This window comes from Moschus berezovskii, chromosome 6, assembly GCF_049115385.1.
Source record: "Moschus berezovskii isolate FMDL1 chromosome 6, NW_MosBer_1.0, whole genome shotgun sequence".
In the NCBI taxonomy this organism is placed as follows: domain Eukaryota; kingdom Metazoa; phylum Chordata; class Mammalia; order Artiodactyla; family Moschidae; genus Moschus; species Moschus berezovskii.
The window spans coordinates 100547601-100567870 of NC_142465.1; the positions used below are offsets into that span (position 1 = coordinate 100547601).

At 36.8% G+C, this 20270-nt stretch overlaps 1 protein-coding gene across 2 annotated transcripts in view; it reads right to left on the minus strand.

The window, feature by feature from the left end:
* The window catches only part of ATF7IP (activating transcription factor 7 interacting protein), a 121502-nt gene extending 108220 nt beyond the window's left edge, over positions 1–13282 (minus strand). Inside the window, exon 1 of one of the 2 annotated variants that reach the window (XM_055394164.2) lies at positions 13092–13282. The gene's annotated coding sequence lies outside the window, so the exon portion shown is untranslated. The remainder of the gene's footprint in view (positions 1–13091) is intronic. The other variant, XM_055394162.2, reaches the window with a different exon arrangement.
* Positions 13283–20270: the final 6988 nt, after the last annotated feature.

Sequence of the window (20270 nt, forward strand, 5' to 3'; positions counted from 1 at the left end):
CACTACCTTCTTAATCTATCTTTAACTCTTAATTTAAGATATATTTTGTGCAAATGATTATTTAAATAGTCTCTTGATCCAATACCCTCAGAATTCAGGAGAAAAAAATATTCTATGGAAGATCTTAATACAGGTTGTAAGTTAATAAACCATCAGGTTATTATAAGCACAATTCTATAGAAAAATACCAAATATACTGATTGGCCTTGTTTAAAAACTACTTTCAGTTCAGTTCAGTCGCTCAGTCATTTCTGACTCTTTGCGACCCCATGAATCGTAGCACACCAGGCCTCCCTGTCCATCACCAACTCCCAGAGTTCACTCAACCTCATGTCCATCGAGTCAGTGATGCCATCCAGCCATCTCATTCTCTGTCATCCCCTTCTCCTCCTGCCCCCAATCCCTCCCAGCATCAGTCTTTTCCAGTGAGTCAACTCTTTGCATGAGGTGGTCAAAGTATTGGAGTTTCAGCTTTAGTGTCAGTCCTTCCAATGAACACATAGGACTCATCAGTTCAGTTCAGTCACTCAGTTGTGTCCGACTCTCCGCGACCCCATGAATCACAGCACGCCAGGCCTCCCTGTCCATCACCAACTCCCAGAGTTCACTCAAACATGTCCACAGAGTCGGTGATGCCATCCAGCCATCTCATTCTCCATCGTCCCCTTCTCCTCCCGCCCCCAACCTTTCCCAGCATCAGAGTCTTTTCCAGTGAGTCAACTCGTCGCATGAGGGGGCCAAAGTATTGCAGTTTCAGCTTGAGCATCAGTCCTTCCAATGAACACCCAGGATTGATCTCCTTTAGAATGGACTGGTTGGATCTCCTTGCGGTACCAGGGACTCTCAAGAGTCTTCTCCAACACCACAGTTCAAAAGCATCGATTCTTCGGCGATCAGCTTTCTTCACAGTCCAACTCTCACATCCATACATGACCACGGGAAGAATGATTAAATCTTGTATAAAGTAGCATAACTGAGTCTCTCTACTTTTTATGAACTCATGTACATAGTTTCAATAAGAATTTGCTTTCCTTCTTCCAGGATAAAACTGGATAAATCAAATTTGTAACCATGACCACAGAGACAGGTGATATTTAAAAACAAATCTCTTTTAATTAGCTATGACAGGGAACAAGGACTGCACCTCAAGTGTAGAAATGATGCCTTGTAGGTCTTCACAGGAAATGTTGCGGGCGAAATGACACAAAGACAAGACACACAAAAGACAGACAAAGACACAACTCCGGCCGGGGGAAAAATTCTGTGCAAGCCCCCTTGCGGTTTATTTTTATACCCCGGTAGCTGAACACATACCAAAATTTAAGCAATGCATTCTTCTACCAAATAAGGACAAAAAACCAAGCACATTCCAAGGACGGGAGGAACAAAGGGAGGAAGTGACCACATCATGTTTACTAAGAAGCCTGCCCAGAACTCCAGCCTCTTCCTTGGTTTTAAGGAGGGCATGTTCCCTCGTATGCAAGCGGACCATTAACCTTGGATATTGTGTGCAGGCTTCCTGGCAGAACATCCTGTTTGCAAGCATGCTCTGCCCAAGCAGAGAGTCTTGTTTGCAGGCACATCTCTGCTTCCTTAACCATTCTTTCTCATGGTCACTGCCAGGCTCCTACAGGAAATCATTATAGTATCTCTTTTATAACTTGGGGCTTCCCTGGTGGCTCAGAGGTTAAAGCGTCTGCCTGCAATGCAGGAGACCCGGTTCGATCCCTGTGTCAGGAAGACGGATTCCCAGCTCAGAGAAATAAAGAATATCACTTGTTGACAGACAAGGAACACTGACAAATGTGGGAATCTTAAAAAACCATGATACAGTACAGCTTTAAGTACTCCAGGTGAAATCTCACTGAGATAAACTAGATGGCTCTTACCTCCTAATCTTGTACTCAAGCAGATAAATAAGTAAATTATTATACTTTATAAAACTAGACAGAAGTTCAGTTCAGTCGCTCAGTCGTGTCCGACTCTCCGCAACCCCATGAATCACAGCACGCCAGGCCTCCCTGTCTATCACCAACTCCCGGAGTTCACTCAAACTCATGTCCATTGAGTCGGTGATGCCATCCAGCCATCTCATTCTCCATCGTCCCCTTCTCCTCCCGCCCCCAACCTTTCCCAGCATCAGAGTCTTTTCCAGTGAATCAACTCGTCTCATGAGGTAGCCAAAGTATTGCAGTTTCAGCTTTAGCATCAGTCCTTCCAATGAACACCCAGGATTGATCTCCTTTAGAATGGACTGGTTGGATCTCCTTGCAGTCCAAGGGACTCTCAAGAGTCTTCTCCAACACCACAGTTCAAAAGCATCAATTCTTCAGCGATCAGCTTTCTTCACAGTCCAACTCTCACATCCATACATGACCACGGGAAAAACCATAGCCTTGACTAGATGGACCTTTGTTGGCAAAGTAATGTCTCTGCTTTTTAATATACTATCAAGGTTGGTCATAACTTTCCTTCCAAGGAGCAAGCGTCTTTTAATTTCATGGCTGCAATCAGCATCTGCAGTGATTTTGGAGCCCCAAAAAATTAAAGTGTGACAGTTTCCACTGTTTTTTCATCTATTTCCCACAGAAGTTAATTTATATCAAACATATATACTTTTGTTAAGCAGATAAAAGGAAGCCCTTCTATACTTAAGAGTACTTCATTAGATCAATAAAGTAGTCAAATAAAACATCAAAATAAAGAATCAGAAAATCATTAAACAAACTTATATGGTCAAGGCTATGCTTTATGGGGTAGAAACTTAGTCACAGGAAGGGTTATGGAAGAAAAGGACATTTTGTTTTTCTTCAATTTTAAGTTAGCATGTCCAGCAAGGTAAATAAGCGGTGAGGGATCACACTACACCCTGAAATTACAAAAAAAAAAAAACAGGATAATTCTGTAGGGATCTAGCCCCCCAAATAAATGACTTCATTTCTAACTTTGACAATAATGACAGTATGAAGAATTATGATAAACCTTGAAGATAAATAAATAATGTGAGAAAATGGCTGCTTTTTCATCATAATGAGGCTGGCGAATTCAATATCTCTGAAAGATTTTTATTCTTTAAATATTTTAGTGGTATTTTCTGTTTTTTGTTTTTGTTTTAATGAGTAAGTCCTAAATCTGGACTCTCTCACAAACCTTTGCAAATAAACTACTTTTCTGAACGCATATTTTTCCTACTAGGGAGTGGCATTATCAAACTTACTCTTTTAATTTACTTTTTAAACACATTTAAAGTTCTAACTCCAGTAATCAAAAATACTGTCATTTTCTATATACCTCCTTGTACTGCAGGGCTCTCTAAAGCTGCTCATGGTTGCGTCTTAGTAAATAGTCATGTCTTACTAAAAGATTCATCAACTGATTGAAGCCAAATCTGAAAAGTATGTCAGGAACAAATGCTAAGCATTTTATATAACTAATCTCATTTAATCCTCAAAATAAGCCTACCAGGTAGGTGGTATCACCATTTTATGTGTAAGAAATACTGCTCCAAGACACTAGTTGGCCAGGCTCCAAGACAAAATTACTATGTTTCATTTCACTATATTACTAAATGGTTTTAGGAAAATCCTTTGCCTTTTCTTCTTTTTCTTCTTCTTAATTTGCTTGCATATTTTTAATCTTCCAGCTATTATATCACTTGAGTTTTACGGGGAAGAAGACAATCACACAAACAACACAAAATTAAGTCATTTCCCCTTTTCATCAAACCCTTATTAATTTGCATACATTTATCCTTCAGATTTATATTTTAAGAAGTTACTAATAGGTAAGCAAAAGTGTTTTCTTAATTTTTTCTATTTCTTAGTGAATGAAACTGAAGATTTTTTTCCAAAAGTTATTTCACTGTTTATAATTTTCCAGATGCAAAGTGTCTGTCCAATCTTTTGACAATTTATCCAGTGGGTTTGAAACTTCATGGTTAGTTATTTTCTGAAAAGTTCTGACATCTGTGGATTATCATGAGTTAAATGAAAGGAGTTAAAACACCTTCTTCTCCCCCCACCTTTTTATTTGGCACCTAAAACAAAGGTTCTGTTCTTTCAATAAGCAAATATTTACTGAATAATAAGGCAGGTATTGTAGAAAGCAACTTTATAATTTTAATAGCAGTCTTATACCTAATTAAAAGGGGTCTGTCTTTAAAATGTGATACTTGTCAAATACATCAATAAGATAAAACTCCTCGCTGCAGGATGCTTATAAAGTTCTACACAAGTAATTATAAACATAAAAGTTGAAAGGAATAAAAGACTTTTAAAAAGATACAAAGTAGAGCAAAGTAAAAAGAGAAACTAGAAAATCCCATGGATGGAGGAGCCTGGTAGGCTGCAGTCCGTGGGGTCACTAAGGGTCGCACATGACTGAGCGACTTCACTTTCACATTTCACTTTCACACATTGGAGAAGGAAATGGCAACCCACTCCAGTTTTCTTGCCTGGAGAATCCCAGGGATGGGGGAGCCTGGTGGGCTTCCGTCTATGGGGTCACACAGAGTTGGGCATGACTGAAGTGACTTAGCAGCAGCAGCAGCTCAAGATAACAATACCCTTTATAGGCACATTATGAGTATATTCTCTTAAATATACTACTTTCCCACCTCTGAGATTTTGAATACACTTTACTAAGAATATCCTTCTAATTCTTCCTTTAAAATACAATTCTTCTAAGGTTTCCTTGACCTCTGTCTAACAGAGTCCCACTTTTCGTGCCTCAAACAAATATCTATTGTGTTATATTTATCATCTGTAGACAACTACTTTTACTTACTTACTCATTACTTATCAGTTAAGTTTTACCTGAAAGCAAAGAATTTATGACCACAATTTTTTTACCTGTGTATATTACAAAGCCCTCAAAAATGACATTTTCTATCTTGAAAAAAGTATAGTTTACTTATATAGTTATAAAGGAAGAAAAATAGTATCTGGATAATTCAAACATAAACTCAACTTTGAAGCTAAAAGCAGCAGTTCAAACAGTCACTCAGAGTTTACCTACAGTCTTTCATCCTTTTAAAGTAAGTTAACTGGCAAGATTCAAAGATATTACCTTGAGTTCTTGCAAAACTCATCATGATTTAATGTTTTCAGAGGCAAGTAGAAAGAGAAAGAATTCTACCAAATAAGATATTCATAGTAACTAGAACCTCAGTCAGGAATCATGACTGTAAAGCTCTCAAAATTTCATTTCAAAGGAAGATGTGTGTGTGTATGCATGTGTGTTTACTCAGTCAGGAACATCTGACTCTCTGCGAAGCTTTGGACTGCAGTCCACCAGGCTCCTCAGTCCATGGGATTCTCTCAGCAAGAATACTGGAGTGGGTTACCAGGCCCTCCTCCAGGGGATCTTCCCAACCCACGGATCAAACCTATGTCTCTTGTGTCTCCTGCATTACAGGTAGATTCTTTACCCACTGAACAATCAGGGAAGCCCTTCAAAGGAAGCTATAGAGAGTTATAATTGGATCTAAGTCTTAAACAGAGAGTCAGTTTTCAGTATCAAATTATGAATCAGAGACCACTTCTCCAGCTTCCTTTAGTATCAGAAAATGCTAACTTCTCAAATATCCATTTCTTTCCTTCTTTTATAAAATTTTCTAACTTTAGCTGAACGAATGGTTGTCCAGCAAGATACATTTCCCAGGCTTCCTCTCCCAGCTATGTATGTTCCAAAGATTACATACAGATCCATAAAACATGAATCAAACAGATATATGCCACATCCATATGAGGCTATCAAAAGAATGATTGTGCACTCCCACTGTTCTTTCTCCCTTTTCCCTGACTGGTGAAATCATCCATGTTCAACCTAGAAACCATGTTCAACATACAAAAACCACAAATATTAAGCCAAAGCCACTTAACACACCTGAAGAGTTTTCCTCTGTATTATTTTATAAGAGAAATAAACATTCATTATCTTTAATACTAACAGTTTCTCAGAAAGTTTAGCCTTTACTGTACTCCAACAGTTCCTAACATTTACTACCTAAAAGAAAACAAAGGAAGTTCAAAAACAGCCTCTATTCCATACGTTTCCCCATTTATTCCTTTTCTTGAGACATTTAATCTAATAAGGGTAACAGGGCAGGTACACACCTAAGCTGAAAAGTCTTAACTGAGAAAGAGCTGAAGCAGTAAAGTCATTCATTATTGTTTCACCAATCTCTTTTCCTTTTGTCCCTGGTCCTCAAAAGAGCAGAATCTTTTCCTAACATCTAAGTTTACCCTTCTACAAAATGGAAGACATCATCTTTGACAATTACTGACTCAAGGAGAGATTCTTGCACAGCTCTTTCAGTTCCAAGAACCTCCATTTTTACATCCAATTCATGCTTTCTATTAGAATGTAAAAGTGCCATACACATAATTCCTGGGTACCTACCAAAACAATGTTTCACAAAGTAGCATAGGGTTACACAAACAACAAAGAGAGGGAGAAAGGATTATATAGTTCGACATAATGACACTACTAACTCACATCATTATCACACAAAGGGGCTCTCCCTCCCTCCCAAACTAAAAGGGATAATGCCAGTTATTCATAGTTATCTGATACAAAATAACACAAAACTTTTTAATAATATTCTGAACAATGAAAAATTGCAGATGTGAATAAAATATTTCTGACAATAAAGTTAATAGATCATCTTCATTTCCCAGACATTTGAGTTTATATAAGTCCAATTATTATATAAAGACTCTCAAGCAGACACTATCAACTGTCCCCTTAGGCCAGCCACATTTTTTAGGAGGGGGACCAACGAGATGTCCTAGTCATTCTCTTAAAGATTAAAAAACCCAAAGATCAAAATTCAAACCTGGAAACATTCCATTATAAATCAATACTAATACCCTGGTTTTCTCATTTTGCAGCACTTAAAAACACTGAAAATGCTGCCCAGCACTCATACTGTCTCCAATACAAAATGGATTTCACCATACAACTTGAAGCATATATAAACCTAGTTTAACTTTGGAATTCACTTTTCTGTTTTGAAAAAAGCTAATAACAACAGAAAAGACCACTGAGTTACTCCCTAGACTGCATGACACTCTGAGAAAGAATACTGAGAAGTAATTTCTAATCTTGAAATCTCTAAAGAACATAACAAGATCAAATGCGCAAGAATTTTAAAAGAGATGCTCCACTAATGGATAGGCAATTTCTGCGTACTCTAGGAAACTAAGAAGGACAATGCTCCCCAGGATTACTCAATGATACTTTTATAATTTACTGTTAAAATATCATCTAATTTTTCCCTATAATGCCTCATAGCTGTTAGGAACTCCAAAGTAAGATCTTTACTCTCAAACTTCTTTCTGCATGTGACTCCTTTGAAAAACTAGGTATGCTAATACATAAATTTTCCCTATACCTCAAAACTTAAAAACAAAGTAACAGAAGTCTTTTTAAGTCAAATCATATTTAAACCTCTTTGCCTTCTTGGACAAACTGAACATCATTAGACATCCTCTATCATTCAGAATTGTTATTAAGATCCTCAGTTACCATAATGAACATTCTATAAATACTGATTTGTCTCTAGGAGTAACAATTCCCAAGCGAAATAACCTCAAAACTGCAAATTTTTGTTCTCACACTTGATACCTAACCCCAATTCACAATCAAGATGCCAGCCATCACTTCCTGACCCTATCCATATGCACTTTTCTAGTAGCCTTTCTCTCCTTGCCCTAATTTACTATTGTGCCATGTGCTTAGTTGCTCAGTTGCACCCAACTCTTTGTGACCTCTTGGCCTGTAGCCCACCTGGCTGCTCTGTCCATGATATTTTTCAGGCAAGAATACTGGCGTGGGTTGCCAGTGCCTTCTCCAGGGGATCTTCCTGACCCAGGGATCAAATCCATGTCTCCTGCACTGTAGGTAGACTCTTTAATTTACTGCAACTTATCTATTATAGTCAGGAAACATAAGAATCACAATACTGAGAACTAGGAAAAATTCTCAAGTAAGGGCAAAGGTCACACACAAAAAAGTAAAAATATGCAAACTTCTATAAGTGGATTTACTTGAAAAATACCCAGACAAAATTTCTCATTAAAAAGAAAATACTGAAGAAAAGTAATTTAGTATCTTAACACAATTTCTAACTAGTCCTAGATTCATTTTTATAAAGTTGATATTTTACCATTTGATTTTTATCTCTATTTCCTTGATTTCGCCTTTACACACATGACATGAATTTTCAAGTTTCACTATATTCAACATAAATATTTTGGCAATTATTTGATAATTCTTTCCTGTACTTATTATAAAGATATTTTTAAAAGTAGAATTACAACTGAAATACACTATTAATCAAGATTATATTTTTCACTGCAATCAGCACAAAGAATAGATTTAATAGAGAATGAATTTATGCTAATAATTAGGGAAATATTCCTTATGAGAGGAATATTTAATGTTACCAAAGAGATTAAAAAGAAAAAAATTTAATCTTTATTACATATTATTTATAGGCTCCATACTGACCAAAAAATGAATCAGATAACGTTTCAAAATTTTCCCATTTAAAAAAACAGGTCTATGTTAAAGAAGAAAAATTGTTTTTAAATATTGTAGAACACTTTACCTCAGCAAGCTATTTCTTTTACTTCTAACTTTATACTTGCACTATTAACGTGATGTTATATCCTAAAGCAGATTAAAAATGAAAATGAAATCCTACATCCTCTACCTTATCATTCTTATTAACATTATACCGTTAATAGGTAATTAGTAAAGTAACACCTTAATAAAAAGTAATAAGTACCACAATTTTTCCCAGAATTCCTAAAAACAGTACATTTTTGTGGGATCTACAGGAAATGCATCATATTCATGAATTAAAAACAAAACTGTATAAAGATGTAAATTATCCTAACTTAGGTTTCGTGCAACTCTAAACAAAGCTTCAAATATTTGGCTGTTTTAAAACTTTGTCAAATTTATTACAAAGGCAGGGAAAACTCACTTTCACTTAGAAAATGATGAAAAGGAATGCTATGTATTGTCCCTTCATATATTTATATAGTCTATAGCACTACAGCAGATAAAACAACGCAGTACTGCTACGTAAACAAGGCCCAGTTACAGTGTTGTTAACCTGCTTTTAAATTTTACAGAACATATTCCTGTGAGAAGCTGATAAAACTGTAACTCTTTCCCCAGAAAAACTTGCAAATTATGTTCACTCACATAAAACTGTGTACATCATGGAACCCATGCAAGTTTTCAAACCTATTTATAGATCCCCAAAGGTCAATGGGCCTAATTAAATATCCCTAGTAAATGAAGCAGAACTGACGGCTCAAACCTAGTAAGCTATGGTCAAAGAAGCATCTTAAAGCAATGAGAAATGAATCACCAACACAAAATTCAGAGAAAATTAGATATTTGGAAAAGATTGAAACTAACAACCCATCTTTACACAATGTCAAAACAAACTCTATGTAGATGCAAAGGTATTTTTTAAGATAATTAAAACACCTGGAAAAAAAAAAAAAAGACAAGCATTTAGTTCATCTTACAAGAGGTAATATTTTTTATGCAGAGAAGTCTAATAAATGAAAAAGCAGTGCACATCACTACATTAAAATATAACAATTCTAAGTAGGTAAAACCATGTCCAAATCTGTGAACCAATAGATTGCAGACAGCCAGGTTCTTCCACCCATGTAATGTGCTAGGTAAGAAATACTGGAGTGGGTTGCCACTGTTACTCCAAGGGATCTTCCCAACCCAGGAATCAATCCCATATCCCTTGTGTCTCCTGCATTGGCAAGTGGATTCTTTACCACTGTTCCATCTGGAAGCCCACAGCAATTGCTTTAAAATATTTAACTGAAAAAAAAAAAAAAAAACAACTGCAAAAAATATGAAAAGCAATTTTCATATTCACAAATAACGGTTACAAATAAGAAAAATATTAACATTTACCACAAAAAGATACATAAAATATCCTCAAACAGCAAAGTCAAGAAAAATGAGAAAGTTACATATATAGTTAATACTTAAAAGTTCAATTTCACTAGTTACCAAGAAAAAAAGTTAATAAGCTACTATTTCTCAACCACCAAAATCATGGTGGCATGGGAAATGCTTTTCAAAAAAACTAAGTTTTTATTTATTATGTAAATTACTTTAAAAGCCCTTTGAAACAGTAATTTCAAAGAAATAAGATATAGATTGTGATTCATATACAAGATGTTCACTATAGCTTTATTTATAATAGAGAAATCCAAAATGAACAAAATGTTCAATAAGGAAAGTCACAATACATTCTTATTAAAGACACTGATATTATGTAGCTGTTTAAAAATGTATTTCAAGAACATTTGATAATTTAGGATATTTTCACAAAATGAATATTACACAATCATTTTTGAAAAACATACTTCTAAAGAACAATGAAATGGATAAATATCCACAATATAACACTAGGTTGTGTGTGTGTGTGTGTACATGCTCAGTTGTGTCCAATTCTTTGCAATCCCATGGACTGTAGCCTGCCAGGCTTCTCTGTCCATGTTATTTCCCTGGCAAGAATACTGGAATGTGTTGCCATTTCTTCCTCCATGGGATCTTCCCGACTCAGGGATCAAACCCATGTCTCCTATACACCTCCTGCATTGCAGGCGGATTCTTTTCTGCTGAGCCACCAGGGAAGTAAATATCCACAAGACGACATTATGTGTGTATGCATATGCTCAGGTTAAGGGGCAGGAATGAAATTATGATCCAAAATATAAACTAACTGCTCAATCAATAAATAGGAAAGTCACAAAAACATTTAGTGTGCTTATTTTTAATTAATTTTTGACATCTTCTAAACGTGCTAAAACAAACAAGTAAAAAGTTTTAAATATCAATATTCAAATCACAATTTAAAGAAAAAACAAACTTTAATGGCTTTGGCTTAAGTATTCAAACCTTTTTTTCCTGAATTTTTTGTTTAAAATGTACAAATCTAAAAGGATTCTAATTGACTCCCAGTAACAGAATTCATTCAGTATTCATTCAATCTTAATAGTAACAAATTCCAAATCATGCCTGTTATTCAGAGTACTAACGAACAAAAAATATCAGATGTTCAGACAGTACATTATTCTTAGTTTTAAGTTTATAGAACTATACTTGCCTTTCTAACAAACGTTTAACAACAAAACTGTCCTACCAATACATATTTACATAGTTCGTTATGTTCTTCAGTGTTGTCAAGTGCCTCTTATAACCTTCAACATTAACCTGAGGCAATCATTCGTATATGCAAATGAAAACATAAGCTTAAATATATAAAACAAAATACTTCACTTTTCTGGAAGTGTAGAATGAAACATGCCCTATGACAGAAGTTCTTTTCTTAACCTAACTATGTACGCATACACAGACACAGAAAAAAACATGTTTCAACTCTAAAATATTTGAAATTATATCTGGAGATGGAAGGGGTGTGCTGGGTAATCAACCCGGAAGCATAAAAGGGGAAAAAAATCACACAACTGCCCTCTAAATATATTTCTGGGTAAAAGACTTAGGAGGTTCAAAAATTATATCACAACAACAAATACTCTGTTCAGAAAAAAAGAATTATTCTTATCACTGCATTCTATCCCCTATGCGATGTCATTTAAAAAAAAAACCATCAACCAAAAGTATTCCTTTCAACTACATCTATTTAATTCTTATTAACAGTACCTGTAGCCAATAAAGTCCCTAAACCAACCAAGACTATAAAGCAACAGCCACTTCTTCATTTGACAGGTGACTAACTTAAGTTACATAACCAACCAAGAAAACAGTTGTTGTATATACAAGCCAAAGATGACGTTTATGACAACCATTTACAAGTTTTCAGGCTAGTAAGAAATACTTTGCACAATGGTAGAATTATATTAAATTGTATCAAACTTCTCCCAGAGGCTTACATAAGATTAAAATACAGTGACACTACCGTTTTAAACTAAAATAATCAGGATACTTGTAAGTACTTTAAGAAACTAAAACCAGAAACAGACGACTTAAAAAACCACACACAAACTGTATCTTACACTCATTTATATATAGTAGGCTGTTTTTTTAATCAACTGATTCATTCACAATCTCCTCATAAAGGCCTCAGGGTAGTTGGGAGTTCTTTGTAGAATTCTTTATCAGGAAAATTTACCGAGTTTAAGAGTTATATTTTTCATATCATTACAATTTTAAAAGTCATAGTAACAAAAATAATCTAACTGAAGCAGTAATAGACATGCAATCAGAAATAAAAAAAATGTAAAACTCAAATGCAAGCAAGGTCAGAGGCACACCACTGATTAAAACTCCACCGACTGAAGATCAAATTATTTTAAAAAATATAAATACGTAAGGAGATTGAGATTTCTTTTTAAACATTATATAGATTCTTCCAATGTCCCCTCCCTCTCATATTTCTAAACCTCAAACTGTTTCTATTTTGAAAACATTCCATAATAGAACTGGTAAGGATAGGGTTAAAAATGTATTTGCAAATATGCAGTTCAAATAATTGCACTTCCCGTGAGAACACCACTAGGTGCTGATCTTTAGCCCGAAATATAAACTTGAATCCAGCAATACATTTAAAGTGAAATTAAAATCAAGAACCACAAATGGACAATCATTTTTACACAAAATTAAGTACACAGCTTCTCAGAGAACAGGAGAAACACACACACACACAAAACCTCTCAGTTCGCTACAGGAATACAGCATAAGAGAAACGTTTTCCTTGAAAAATACAGGAATTCCCGCGTGACAAAACGAAACCCCTCAAGAATGAGAAAAATTAAATCTAGAACCCGAATGGCGTCCAAGAACATTAGATCTTGAAAATGAATATTGCGCTTGCGCAGCCACCGCCCCGCCAGCTGCACAACTGCAGCTAGAGCCCGACCCCGCAAGATCACGTGCTCCCATGCAGCGCCCGCCCGCAGATCCGCAACCGCGCAGGCGCAAACACAAGTCCCGCAGCCGCCATAATGCGGTCTTGACTCTTCAGAAATACAATAGTAATTTAACAAAATGTGGTTATAACAGCCCCTGGGACTTACATATACCTTTCGGGGCGGGAGATGAGGCAGGAGGAACCAAGTTCCGTCCTACAAAGTCGTCCCGCGCAGTCGTCACCACCGCTGCCGCCTCAGTCTCGCGCTCCCCACTCGCCGCGCCGCCGCTGCCTCCGCCGCCGCCTCCGCAGATTCAAAAACAAACCCGCTTCTCCCCTGCACGCGCCGGGGCCGTTATGCAAATTGTTGTAGGCGGGGCTAGGTGGTCGTAATATTGGCCACGCCCGCCGTGCTTTCAGCCAATAGGCTCCCGGATTGGCCGTTCCCCATGCAAATCTCCAGGGTTTTTATTTGAATGAGAAATACTGGCCCCGCCTCCTGCCGTGGAAAAGAGAAGCTAGTCTGAGGTGGTGGCGCTGCGCCCTTTAGTTGCAGTGATGTGTGTTTTTTGAGTGGCGCATCACTCAACCAGTGAGTAGCACTTTGTGAGCGCCCTCTATGAGCCTCAGGAAAGAAGGAAGGAAATAGGTGGGTGAAAGTTAAAAGAGCTAGGGCAAGGTTTTCGTAAAAGACTGTAGCATGTTACTTTATCGTTTATATTAAAAACCGGAAAATATTCTTTAAACTGTGTAAGTCACGAGGGAATGGCGGAAACACATCTTTTCTTTCAGTTGTTCTCTGCCAGAACAAGCGCTTCCAGTTATACCTTTCCACCTGTTGTATCCCTGTTACTCAGTTTTTTATTGCGAGCCAAACCCTCATGAAGGCCACAGAGTGCAATAAAAAAAAAAAAAAATGCTCCTCGTGTTTTTTGAAGAATCTGGGCTTACGTCCAGTTACTCCTGCTTACTTGCTTGTTACTTGAAATAAGTGTGTTAGTCAATTTTTTCATCTCCAAAATGATGATAACTGTAATTCAAATCAGTTGAGGAGGCTAAATGATCGAATAAATGTAAATGTGTTCTGCAAAGCAAAAGCAGACTAACAAATGGATAGTGAGGTTTGGTTGGTTTTTTTTTTAATATCATCAGTAAACCCTAACGCTTAATCTATTCCCTCAGTATTTATTTAGAAATGAGTGTGTTCCAGACCTATATTACTTTGCCCATCTTTAAGAAATCTCTACTACAGTGGAGGAGACAAATAAGTTATCAGGAAGTTTTTGTAAATAATTAGAAATTAATGTGGGGTGGTTAATATTTATTTCTATAATTTGATTCTGTCCTTAGCACAGAATATAGTACATTGGTGCTCAATAAATTACAAATGGAGGCTCAGTTATAACAAATGATGTATTATAATTTACTTAACACACAGTGCTCAATTATAAAATAGATGCTCAGCAAATTATAAATCTATCAATATTTAAAATTCTATAATAAGAAATGAGGTTGGTATAGTAGAGTTCGTTAGCTTTCTCTTTGTCTTCTATAAGCAAATAAAAAGGAATCATTTTCATAATAGTTCATTAACTGTCTCGGCTAATGACAAAGGGAAAATAATTGAACATGAACTCACCATTTGGTCAATTTTCTTTCTTGCTCATATTCTAGACTTGCCTCCCTAAAACTCCAGTTAGACAGTTTTATTGTATTTGAATCAGTTCAGTTCAGTTCAGTCACTCAGTCATGTCCGACTCTCCGCGACCCCATGAATCACAGCACGCCAGGCCTCCCTGTCCATCACCAACTCCCGGAGTTCACTCAAACTCATGTCCACAGAGTTGGTGATGCCATCCAGCCATCTCATTCTTGGTTGTCCCCTTCTCCTCCCGCCCCCAACCTTTCCCAGCATCAGAGTCTTTTCCAGTGAGTCAACTCGTCGCATGAGGTGGCCAAAGTATTGCAGTTTCAGCTTTAGCATCAGTCCTTCCAATGAACACCCAGGATCGATCTCCCTTAGAATGGACTGGTTGGATCTCCTTGCAGTACAAGGGACTCTCTAGAGTCTTCTCCAACACCACAGTTCAAAAGCATCAATTCTTGGACGATCAGCTTTCTTCACAGTCCAATTCTCACATCCATACATGACCACGGGAAAAACCATAGCCTTGACTAGACGGACCTTGGTTGGCAAAGTATTCCCCCATATACCCTCAACCACACGTTTATGGGCTCTTTAGCCATTCTACCTGCTGGTTAATGTAACCAGCCATTCATTGTTTCAATTAACAAGTACATCGTTTATTATTTATTCACACACTTTTCTAAGCACTAGAGATGCCCAGAGGAAATGACACTGCCTCTAATCAGGAAGGAGTCGTATATACAGATTCACATTATGAGATCATTACAATCATGAGGTTATATACTAAAAATAAAAGAAATATAAAAATAGAGAACATAAATCTTCCTTGTGGAATGTAGGAAAATTTCACAGAAGAAATGATGCTTGATCTGACTCATAATGTAGAACTTAATGTGGCTGTCAGAATAGGTACAAAAGAAAGAAGATTCAAGTTAGGTAAAACAGAAATGCAAAGGCACTGAAAAGAGGAAAAGGTCTGGCTTAAATTTATAGTAGGATGATACTTAGAATATTTATCAATCCTTGTGGTACCAGGCACTGACCAATTAGAATAGAAGAAGGTTTGAAGACCCCTAATTTACCAGATGTTAATCTTTTAGTTGTAGGTTTGTGGAGAGGTCCAAGGGTTCTTCAGCTGAGCATTGAGACAGACTGGCTGGTAGGAGGGATATTTGGGGTAGGGCAGCTACTTACCAGTAAGTACTGAAGGATTTATATATTTTACCCTCCAAGATGGATTTATTTATATATACAGACTGAATAGTCTTCTAGAAAAAAAGTGGAGTAAAGCAATAACACAGAAAAAATTCCAAAAAACAAAAAGCAAAAAAACCTAAAATAGTAAACATTTTAAAATGAAACAATTGAGCAGCAATTGAACGAGGAAAATAAAACTTTTGAAAAACAATATAAACTTGAGAAAGGAACAGTTAAAGAGGAAAGCTGGAGTTTCTAAGTACTGTTAGAAACAGTCTAATTTAGTGCTTATAAAAATGGGCTCTGAAGACAAACTACCTGAATTAAAATCTTGTCTCTGCCTGCATTACAGGAGACCCTGGTTTGATCTCTAGGTTGAGTAGATCCCCTGGAGGAGGGTATGGCAGCTACTCCAGTTTTCTTGCCTGGATAATCCCCATGGACAGAGGAGCCAGGCATGAGGCAGTCCATGGGTTCACAAAGAGTTGGACACAACTGAACATCACCAACTTGATGGACATGAGTTTGAGCAAGCTCCAGGAGCTGGTGATGGACAGGGAAGCCTGACGTGCTGCAGTCCGTGGGGTCACAAAGAGTCCGACACGACTGAGCTGAGCAACTAAGCACACACACAAGCTCAGCTTCTTACTACATGGTCTAAACTTGTCTATCCAAATGGTTTCAGAAATATGAAATGGGCATAATAAAAATTGCCCTTATCTGGTAATGTTTTTACAAAGATTAAATTATGATAAAACACTTTGAGGAATGCTGAGTATATACTAGCATTAATACCATGAGGAGTGTTAGCTAATAGTAATCATAGTAGCAATAGTAGTAGTTTTAATATTTGTCAGAGTAGTAATGTCACAAACATAGATCACTTTGAGCAGTTTCTATCTATATATCCTATACTACCATTAAGATAGAATATGAATGAACCATAACCTGATAATTCGTATTGTCCTCCAATTCTCAGAGTAGTTTACTGAGGTGTTAAGTAGTAAAACCTTGGAAAACTTAAGAAATAATTTCTTGGAATAGGAAGTATGATAATATGATCTCTACTCTTGCATTCACACCCTGTATAATCATTTCCCGTTGAGTGTGGACAAAACTCATGACTTCCTTCCAGACAATGTTGTTATTGTTCAGTCACTAAGTCATGTCCAACTTTTTGTGAACCCATGGATTGCAGCATGCCAGGCAACTCTGTCCTCCACTATCTCCCAGAGTTAACCAATAGAATATCACAAAGGTGAATGAATTTTTCAGATGTAATCAAGGTCTCATAAAAATTGATTTTGAATAATCAAAAGATATATTATCTTGGATAATATCTTGGAAAAAGTCCTTGAAAAAGGAACTGAGCCTTCCATGAGGAGAGAGATTCTCTTTGCTTGTTTGTTGAAGTAATCAGAAAAGAAAGAGAATAAATTATAACTGTACTCCATAAATACAAAGGCTCATAAGACACTACTATGAACAATTATACATCAACAAATTGGACAGCCTAGGAGAAATGGATAAATCCCTAGGAATGTACCACCTACCAAGACAGAAGCATGAAAAAATAGAAAATCTGAATGCACCAATTAACCAGTAAGGAGACTGAATTGGTAATCAAAAATTTCCAAGCAACAAAAGGCCAGGACCAGATGGTCTCACTGGTGAATTCAACCAGACATTTAAAAGCAAGCTAATACCAAATTCTCTTCAAAATCTTCCAAAAAACGAAAGAGGAAGAAACAAACTCATTTTAGGAGGACAGCATCATCTTGATACCAAACCCAGGAAGGGATGAAACCAGAAAAGAAAAAAACAGACCAGTGAATGAGATGGCTGGATGGCATCACCAACTCGATGGACATGAGGTTACGTGAACTCTGGGAGTTGGTGATGGACAGGGAGGCCTGGCATGCTGTGATTCAGGGGGTTGCAAAGAGTCGGACATGACTGAGCGACTGAACTGAACTGATTCCTAATGAACATAGACGAAAAATCCTCGACAAAATATTAACAAACAGAATTCAATCAGCAAATAATACATTAAAAGAATCATACAGCAAGATAAAGTGGGACTTATTTCAGGGATGTAGGAATAGTTCGAGATCCAACCAGTCCATCCTAAAGGAGATCAATCCTGGGTGTTCATTGGAAGGACTGATGTTGAAGCTGAAACTCCAATACTTTGGCCACCTGATGTGAAGAACTGACTCAATTGAAAAGACCCTGATGCTGGGAAAGATTGAACGTGGGAGGAAAGGGGGAAAACAGAGAATGAAATGGCTGGATGGCATCACCGACTCAATGCACATGGGTTTGGGTGGACTCTGGGAGTTGGTGATGGACAGGGAGGCCTGGCGTACTGTGGTTCATGGGGTCGCAAGGAGTAGAACATGACTGAGCGACTGAACTGAACTGAAGCATAGTTCAATACCTGTAAATCAATCAGTATGATATACCACATTAATAAAATGAAGGATAAAAATTATGATCAGCTCAATAGATGCAGAAAAATGACAAAATTCAACCTTATTTATGATCAAAAACTTCCAACAAAGTGGTATAGAGGGAATATACCTCAACATAATAAAGGCCACGTACGACAAGCCCAGAGTTAATATCACTCTCAAGGGTAAAAAGCTAAGAGCTTCTCCTCTAAGACCAAGAACAATACAAAAATGCCCACTCTTGCCACTTTTATTCAACAGAGTACTGAATGTCCTAGCAAGGACAATTAGACAAGAAAAAGAAATCAGTTATCCAAATCAGAAAGAAAGGAGCAAAACTGTCATTATGACAGTTTTATTATGCAGATTACATGATATGATATGCAGAAAACCCTAAAGACACAAAGAATCACACACACACATACCTGAACAACCAAAGCAATCTTGAGAAAGAGCAAATCTGGGAACATCATGGTCTCTGGTTTCAAACTATATTACAAAGTCATAATAACCAAAACAGTATGGCACTGGCATAAAAATAGATATATAAATCAGTGAAACAGAATAGAGATACCAAAAGTAAATCCACAAATATGTAAAATCAACCAATATGTTAAATATAGTAAGTTAATTTGAAACAAAGGAGCTAGGAATATACTATGGGGAAATGACAGTCACTTCAATAAAAGGTATTGGAAAATCAGAACAGCCACATGCAAAGAAATGAAGCTGGACAATTGTCTTATACCGTATACAAAAATTAATACAAAATGAATTAAAATCTTAAATGTAAGACCTGAAGCTTTAAAACTCCTAGAAGAAAACAGATGTTATGCTCACTGACATTAGTCTCAGTGAGTTTTTACACTTGACACGAAAAGCAAAGGAAACAAAAGTAAAAAAAAAGTGTGACTACATTAAACTAATAAGCTTCAGCATAGCAGAGGAAATCATCAACAAAATGAAGAGGAAACCTACAGAATGGGAGAAAATAATTCATAAATTGTGTATCTGATAATGGATAAATATTCAAAATATATAAAGAATTCATACACTCAGCAGCAAAAAAATATTGAAAAATAAGCACAATATCTGAAAAGACATTTTTTTAAGAAGACATACAAATAAATGACCAATAGATACATGAAAAAGTGATCAAATCAGTAATATCAGGAAAATGTAAATCAAAACCACATGAGATATCACCTCACTCTTATCATAATGACTATTATTGAAACGACAAGAGGTAACAAGTGTTGATGAGGATGTAGAGGAAAAAGGAACCTTTGCACACTGTTGCTGGGAATGTAAATTGCTGCAGCCACCATGAAAAACAATACAAAGGTTTCTCAAAAAACTTAAAAATAGAACAACTATATGATACAGCAATTACACTTTTAGGTATTTATTGAAAGGAAACTAGAACACTAACTCAAGAAGACAAATGCACTTCCATGTCCCTTACAACATTGTTTACAACAGACATGGAAGCAACCTAAGTGATCATTTAATGGATAAATAAATAAAGAAGATCTGATATATATATATCAGTTCAGTTCAGTCGCTCAGTCGTGTCCGACTCTCCGCGACCCCATGATTCACAGCACGCCAGGCCTCCCTGTCCATCACCAACTCCCGGAGTTCACTCAAACTCATGTCCACAGAGTCGGTGATGCCATCCAGCCATCTCATTCTCCGTTGTCCCCTTCTCCTCCCGCCCCCAACCTTTCCCAGAATCAGAGTCTTTTCCAGTGAGTCAACCCGTCGCATGAGGTGGCCAAAGTATTGCAGTTTCAGCTTTAGCATCAGTCCTTCCAATGAACACCCAGGATTGATCATATGACCCAGCAATTCCACTTCTAGGCATATACCCTGAAGAAACCAAAACTGAAAAAGACACATGTACCCCAGTGTTCATTGCAGCGTGATTGACAATAGCTAAGACATGGAAGCAACCTAGGTGTCCATCAACAGATGATTGGATAAAGAAGCTGTGGTACATATATACTACTAAATATACTACTACTAAAACAAAAAGGAACACATT